The sequence below is a fragment of the Triticum dicoccoides genome, chromosome 1A, assembly GCF_002162155.2.
Source record: "Triticum dicoccoides isolate Atlit2015 ecotype Zavitan chromosome 1A, WEW_v2.0, whole genome shotgun sequence".
Classification (NCBI taxonomy): Eukaryota; Viridiplantae; Streptophyta; class Magnoliopsida; order Poales; family Poaceae; genus Triticum; species Triticum dicoccoides.
Window position 1 is genome coordinate 441,943,782 of NC_041380.1, and position 7,831 is coordinate 441,951,612.

At 41.8% G+C, this 7,831-nt stretch overlaps 1 long non-coding RNA gene across 1 annotated transcript; it reads right to left on the bottom strand.

Annotated features, from left to right (window-relative positions):
* Nucleotides 1-5,480: 5,480 nt before the first annotated feature.
* LOC119277724 lies at nucleotides 5,481-7,569 on the bottom strand. The gene is made up of 3 exons (XR_005137298.1): nucleotides 6,960-7,569; nucleotides 5,950-6,060; nucleotides 5,481-5,842 (listed from the first exon to the last, which is right to left on the bottom strand). It is a non-coding gene; the product is annotated as an uncharacterized LOC119277724 (long non-coding RNA).
* Between the last annotated feature and the right edge of the window lie 262 nt (nucleotides 7,570-7,831).

The window sequence follows — 7,831 nt, forward strand, 5'->3', positions numbered from 1 at the left end:
CCGCACACCCCTTATGCTTCACAGACAAAGTAATGGAACATCAACTCCCAGAAGGTTTCAAACCTGTAAACATTGAATCATACGACGACACAACAGATCCCGCAGTATGAGGACTTCCTCCTCCACATCCACATGGCCCACGGTGATGACTTACATGCCATCAAATACCTCCCACTAAAGCTCAAAGGACCAGTGTGGCATTGGCTTAACAGCTTGCCAGCGGACTCCATTAGCTGTTGGGAAGATCTGGAGGCCGCATTCCTCGACAACTTTCAAGGCACTTATGTGCGACCACCAGACGCCGATGACTTGAGCCACATAATTTAGCAGCCAGAAGAGTCGTCCAGGCAATTCTGGACTCGGTTCCTTACAAAGAAAAATCAATTCATCGACTGTCCGGATGCGGAGGCCTTAGCGGCTTTCAAGCACAACATCCGAGACGAGAGGCTAGCCCGGCACCTTGGTCAGGAAAAGCCGAAATCTATGGCAGCTCTCACGACGCTCATGACCCGCTTTTGTGCGGGAGAAGATAGCTAGCTGGCCACAGTAATAAGATATCAAAGAACCATGGTACCTCGGATACCAAGGACGGCAATAGCAGGTCACGTCGCAACAAGCATAAGCGCCGCATTAACAGTGAAAATACTGAGGATACGGCAATCAATGCCGGATTCAAAGGCTCTAAACCCGGTCAGCGGAAAAAGGCATTCAAACAAAGTACGCTGGGTCCGTCCAGCTTGGACCGCATACTCGATCGCTCGTGTCAAATACACGGCACCCCAGACAAGCCAGCCAATCACACCAACAGGGATTGTTGGGTGTTCAAGCAGGCCAGCAAGTTAATTGCTGAAAACAAGGACAAGGGGCCGCATAGCGACGACGAGGAGGAGCCCCAGCAGCCGCACACTGGAGGACAGAAGAGGTTTCCCCCGCAAGTGCGGACGGTGAACATGATATACGCAACCCACATCCCCAAGAGGGAGCGGAAGTGTGCGCTCAGAGACGTATATGCGTTGGAGCCAGTCGCCCCAAAGTTCAACCCTTGGTCCTCCTGTCCGATCACCTTCGATCGCAGGGACCACCCCACTAGTATCCGTCATGGCGGATTCGCCGCACTGGTCTTAGACCCAATCATCGACGGATTTCACCTCACTCAAGTCCTTATGGACGGCGGCAGCAGCCTGAACCTGCTTTATCAGGATACAGTGCACAAAATGGGTATAGACCCCTCAAGGATCAAACCCACAAAAACGACCTCTAAGGCCGTCATTCGAGGCGTAGAGGCCCATTGCACATGCTCAATTACACTGGAAGTGGTCTTCGGATCCCCGGATAACTTCCGAAGCGAAGAGTTAATCTTTGATATAGTCCCATTCCGCAGTGGTTATCACGCGCTGCTCGGGCGAACCACATTCGCTAGATTCAATGCGGTACCGCATTATGCATACCTCAAGCTCAAAATGCCAGGACCTCGTGGAGTTATTACAGTCAATGGAAACACAGAGCGCTCTCTCCAAACAGAGGAGCACACAGCGGCCCTCGCAGCAGAAGCGCAAAGCAGCCTCTTAAGGCAATCAACCAGTTCGGCGCTTCAAAGCCCGGACACCTTCAAGCGCGCTCGGGGTAATCGGCAAATAGACCACCTGGCACGATCTGAGCTCGCGTAGCAATATGGCGGCCACCCCAATCCCAGACCAACGGCAATATTCGTGACGCACGTACATAATTACGCATTAAAAATACCATGGGCATAGGTGGGGAGGGGGGCACAACTGCAGCACGCCCCAAAACGCGGCCTAAACCGCACTAGGGGCTTCCCGTTTGGTTATTTTTCTTTTTCTTTCAGGACGTTAATCTCTGGAAACACTGTCCGGCAGCACTATTGCCGAACACATGATGCAGCAACCAAGGAGGCAGACAGCTACGTTATACAACAGAATTCCCAGGTTGATTACAGATTTCATATCATTCCTTAGCCCGCCCTTGGAAGGGACATAGTCCTACTCTTTGCTTATCGCACTATCTGTATCACTCTGCTTTAACGCAATCTTTCAATAAACAATGGATGACATTACAACTATTATTGCATTCTTATTATATATATATATATATATATATATATATATATATATACATAAACACTATTCTGATCACGGGATCATAATAATATTCTGATCACAACATGAACTTCCCGAGTAACGCGCCTGACCTTCCCCGAGTACTAGGTTGAACTTCAGCTAAAAGGTGTCCGAATGGGGCTTGCGATATACCGTTGGATAGCTATGGACATCACTATCATGACCCAAGTTAAATTTTAGGCAAAATGTAAGCGGTTTAAGAGCAGTTTTGAAAACCGTTTTTTCTTTATATAAAAAACGTGAATCGTATTTTCGATCGCATTTTTAAACCGTTTATCGGAATGAGGCAAATAATATGGCATTCGAAAGCTGCTGCAAAACCGCTCCTTCCACATGTTGAAAGTTTTCTCTAATTTCCTATGATTAAAGAGTAATTCGGAAAATCATAAAATTTTGCAAACCGAACACCCGAGTTCGTATTTTCGATGCCATTTCTAAACGGCTAATCCATTTGAGGCAAATAATATGGCGTTGGAAAGCTTATGAAAATGCACTACTTTTTTATGTTAAAAGTTTTTTCTAATTTTGAATGGTTTAAAAGTAATTTAGAAAACGGTACAAGTTCCACCGAGTTCGTATTTTCGAGCTAATTTTTTAACCGTACGTCCAAATGCAGCAAATGATATGGCGTTGGAAAGCTTGAAGAAATGTGAAACTTTTTTGTATAAATTGTTTCTCCTAACTCATTACAGTTTTATGTCAGTTTTGAAAATGGTTAAAAATGTATTTTTGCCGTAATTTCTACAAACTTTATCTAAATGGGGCAAATAATATACCGCTGAAAAGCTACGGAAAATGCGAATTTTTTTCATGTTGATGGTTTTCTCTGAATCCTGACCATTTTCAAGTAATTTCGAAAATGGCGAGATAATTCGTTTTGCCTTTATCGCGAAACAGATTCTTCGAAAATGCACCGCGTGAAGAACCTGAACTTCTCGGCATGTCTACTTGAACTTCACTCTGTTTTTCACGTGTTTTTTTTGCTCGTAGCTCTCCATCCACTGCTCGTAGCTCTCCATCCACTCAGCAGAATTGAGCAAGTGATGTACCAGTCGAAAGCTGCTGTAAACACGCAACTTTCCCGTGTTGATCATTTTTTCGTACTCGCGACGATTTTAAAAGTTTTTCATCTGATATTCATTCAGTGTAGTAGGTGAACTTCCTGTTGTTTTTATGTTGAACTTATGTGACGTATTTTTCATTTGTAATTTTCTCATCCATTCGTCAAGTTTTACACAAATGGTATTTCTTTTATATAAACCTCTCTCACAATAGTTTTTAAAATTTCTCCGACGGAGGACTTGCACTTATATCAACAAACTTTTAGTCTTTGCTTTTTTTATTCTTTTTAATACAAAATGCACACCTTGCAGTACGTGAACTTCTGGTAGTTATCAATCAAACTTCTCTCGGTTACGTGAAAATATCTGAGTTTTTTATAAATATTTATCTGAATTTCTTAACCCTTTTTTATAAAATTTTGAAGCGTTCTATTTTTAAAGTTGAACTTCTTGTTTTTTTTGAACTTCTTGTTTCCAACCTTTAATAACGAGGAAAATCTGAGTTTTTTATAATCATCGAACTTCTTCATCTTTTTAATACGGACTTCCTAATTTTATTTCTTTAATCTTTTTATGAAATTTTGAAGCACTCTATTTTTAAAAGTTGAACTTCTTGTTGTTTTATTTTTGAACTTCTTTTTTTCATTAATAATGAGAAAAATCTAAGTTTTCTATAATCATCGAACTTCTCCATGTTTTAGATAAAATTGAAACACTTTATTATTTTAATAGCATCAAACCACTTTCGTTATTCTAGTTTCAACTTCTAGTTTTATAAAAAAATGTCAAATTCTTTGTAAACTTTTTTAGTTGTTCCTTTATTTTAATTTGAACTTATTCGTATTATTCTTTAGTAATGCGATAAATATGTGTTTTTTATAAACTTCGAACTTCTCTATTATTTCAATTTGAACTTCTTAGTTTTATTTTTAGAAAAAAATATAGTTGATAAATAAGCATCAAACATTTTTTTTCTAAAATTGAACTTCATAGTTTTATTTCTCCTAGAAACAGAAATAATTTTTGGTTTTCCATATACATAGAGTTACTTCCTTTTTTAATTTAACTTCTTGATTTTATTTCTTTGGTAACAAGGAAAATCTAAGGTTTTATAAATATCAAACTACTTTTCTTTTGTAATTTGGACTTCCTGGTTTATTTTTTGAGTAACGGAAATATCCTAGCTTGTACTAAATATTGAATCGGTCTGGTATTTAAATTTGAACTTCTAGATTTTTTATTTATTAACGGTGAAAATCATTTTTTATGAATTTTGAACTGCTCTATATTTAAATTCTGGACTTCTTATTTGTTAGTTTGAACTCCTTGTTTTTCATTCTTTAATAATGAGGAAACATATGAAATTTTGTATAACCATCAAACTCCTCCTTTTATTTAAATTTGGACTTCTTATTTTTGTTTCTTTTAGTAACAGAAAAAAATCCAAGTTTTAAATAAACATCAAGCCGCTCCTTTTTTAGATTTGAATTTCTAAGGTTTTTGAATGGAGAAAAACGTGTATGAGTGTACTAACAAAAATATTTGAATCTTTCATCCACATCACACTAAACTTCAGCCCTCCTCAAACTGGCATCATCCGCTGCTGGAAAATAGAAAAGTTTTTCCTTGTGGTGGTACCACAGAAATGACAGATGATCAAGCTCGAGTCCGTGAATTTAGTAAAGGGAAAAATCCGAGTTTTGTAAAAAAAACATCAAACCACTCTACTATTATAAATTGAAATTCTTAGGTTTATTGTTTTAGTAATAAGGAAAATCTAAGTTTTTTATATACATTGAACTACTCTGTTATTTTAGTTAGAACTTCTTGGTTTTATTATTTTAATAACGAGAAAAAATCCTAGTTTTATTTAAACTTTAACTTCCTAGTTTTATTTTTCTCTTGGAGTATTTTTTAATGAACATCCAACTATTGTGCTTTTTAAACCTGAGCGTTTTATTTTATTTTGTAGAAACGAACAAAATTTGTTTTCCTTTTTAAAATAAACTTTAGACTTCTCTATTTTTTAAATTTGAACTTCAGGGATTTCTTTGTGTCCGCCTCTTTGTTTTTGGATACCCAATGTGTGGGTTTTGTCATAAGCGAGCATTTTGAACTATCCGCGGCAGAGAATATGAACTTCGCATCAATGTTTTTTTAAGTTAGTTGAAGTTTTTTTGTTACTGGACTCCCATGTTATCAGTGATTGAACTGCACTCCTTTATATTTTTTATTTCTCTTTTTTTTTATGTTCAAACATTTTTTAGATGGACAAGAAACCTTTCATATCTAGAAATATTGTTATTGTCATGCATGATGGAGCGAAACTCTCCAGCACCAGAATTTTGAACTTCCAAAACTCAAAATACCTTACACAAATCAACAACTCAAAAAATAAAAATCACATACATTAAGTGCAAGCAGCATCCTATAGGGCGTACACCCATTTTCATCTAGTAATTCACACTGTACATGGACATGCAGCCAAAGCTTCAATAAGTACATCACGCATACATGCGGTGGTTATTGAAAAACTACAAAAAGATCCACACTCTCAAAAATGACATCTCCCCACCTAGTTATCATCATAGCTGGTCTTTTTCATCATCCTGGCAAATTCGCCAAAATCTATCTCGCCATCAACTATGACAGAACAGAAATCAAGCTGAGTCAATTGATTCTCCACTAGGATAAAGTTTCAGAAAATTGGAGCTCTTCCATTCTCAGCAAATAGAGAGAAAACGACTAACCATTTTTTTCATCTGCCTCTTGAAATTTTTACTTGGATGTCTTTTGGAGAGTGATTTTTTTCACCGAACTCTTTTGGCAACATGCTGAATATCAACATCTGAAATCTTCCCCTGCAAAATATAATAGAGTTCACAACAATGTTCATCTTTGTGTATATGCATTCATCTTTGTGATATATTAAAAATAATAGGCACATCCTGGGAGGGTTGAATTTATCAACCACGAATTTGATGGACCTTGTCCAACGCAATAGTTGGACTTCAGTCATCTCGAGGTTCCTTCTCGAGTAGTATTATTGCTTCCCAAGTTGCTCGCATCACGCATGGTAGCTGCTCGAAGGCACACCGTACACACTCAGGGCTTCTGCGCCACTGTGCAAAGATTTCATCTGCTCCATTTTAGCTTCGCCCCCTTGCTTGCTGACCTCCAGCTACTCCGTGCCCCATGTTTGAACTTCTTCAGCCGCACATTTGCCTGGTTTTGACGTTGGACTAAGCGCCAGCAATTAACTTTTTTTACAAGCTGATGGTGGGTGAGGACGACATGGATGACAGCTTCCTGCTCGTCCCTGCCAATGGAGAAGAAGTTTAGGAGAGTAAGGATGGCGGACGGAGCCGGTGGCTAGTGGAACAAGGCACGCGAGACAGGGAGCTGAAGGAGCAGGGGCGGCGCTCGGTTGGGGGCGGGACTGCGGCAACGTCACCGGTTGGGGGCGGGGTGGAAGCGGCGTTGTCGGTTTGGATGGAGTGGGGGCGCACATGGGCTGTGGCTTGTGAAACTGAAAACAATGGACCAAAAACATGAGTGTTTTGCAGCTTCAGATACATCTGAACTTCAGACCCAAAAACACGAGTGTTTTGCAGCTGCAGATACATATGAACTTCAGACATCAATGAAAATCACTTAGAGAACAAATACAAGACTAGACAGGGGGAGGAATCGATGCTTTGATATGGATTCAGTTTTAGGACAGGGGGGAGGAAGTAGCTTCAGACATCAACGAGATCACCTGCCATCTCGAAGTGGAGAAGCTGCGGAGGAGCAACGCGCGCTCACACGGGCGGAGTTGCACGGCCTAAGGCGGCGAAGTTGAACGGCCTGGACGACTGTGGCGCCAGCTGTAGGTGGTGGCGCTGGCTGTAGGGGAAGGAATCCGGCGAGCTCACGGTCCCGTGCCATGGCGTCCATCACGCATAGAGGAAGGTGGAGGGAGATGGGGGACGCCAGGCTCTATGGATGGGGCGGGGCCGATGTTGGTGGAGGGGAGTGGTGAAGGCCGGTAGGTGGTGGAGCAGTCCACACCGGTGGTTGCTCCCTTCGTCAGCGGCAGTGTGTGGGGGAGGATGGCACGAGATCCAGGGAGGAGGTGAGGCGGCATCTCCGGCTGGGGTCAGGGGTGCGGCGCAGCGCCGGTTGGTGGCGAGGTGGGGAGGGTGGCGGCAGCGGCACGGGAGGGAGGATGCGGCGGCAGCGCGGTTGAAGGTCGGGGCAGGGCGGCGGTGCGATTCATGGCCGGGGCCCGGCGGCGGGGTGAGGCAGGGAGGGAGGCGGTGGTTGCGGCGTCATGTAGTTCGAAGGTTAGGGGAGGGGATCGCGGTAGCAGGTGGGCTAGGCTTCTTTTCCTCATACCAGTCGGCTGGGTTGCTCGGGATCTCAGGAACATCCATCGGGCCCTATATAGGGTGGATCATGATCAGAATAACTATTCTAATCCTAGGATTAGAATAGTGCTACTATATATATATATATATATGTGTGTGTGTGTGTGTGTGTGTGTGTGTGTGTGTGTGTTCATTAATGACGCCTTGCAACCGTACACTCTGGTACGGTCAATACACCAGGGGCTTACGTACCCCACAATGCGGTGTGAAAACTACGAAC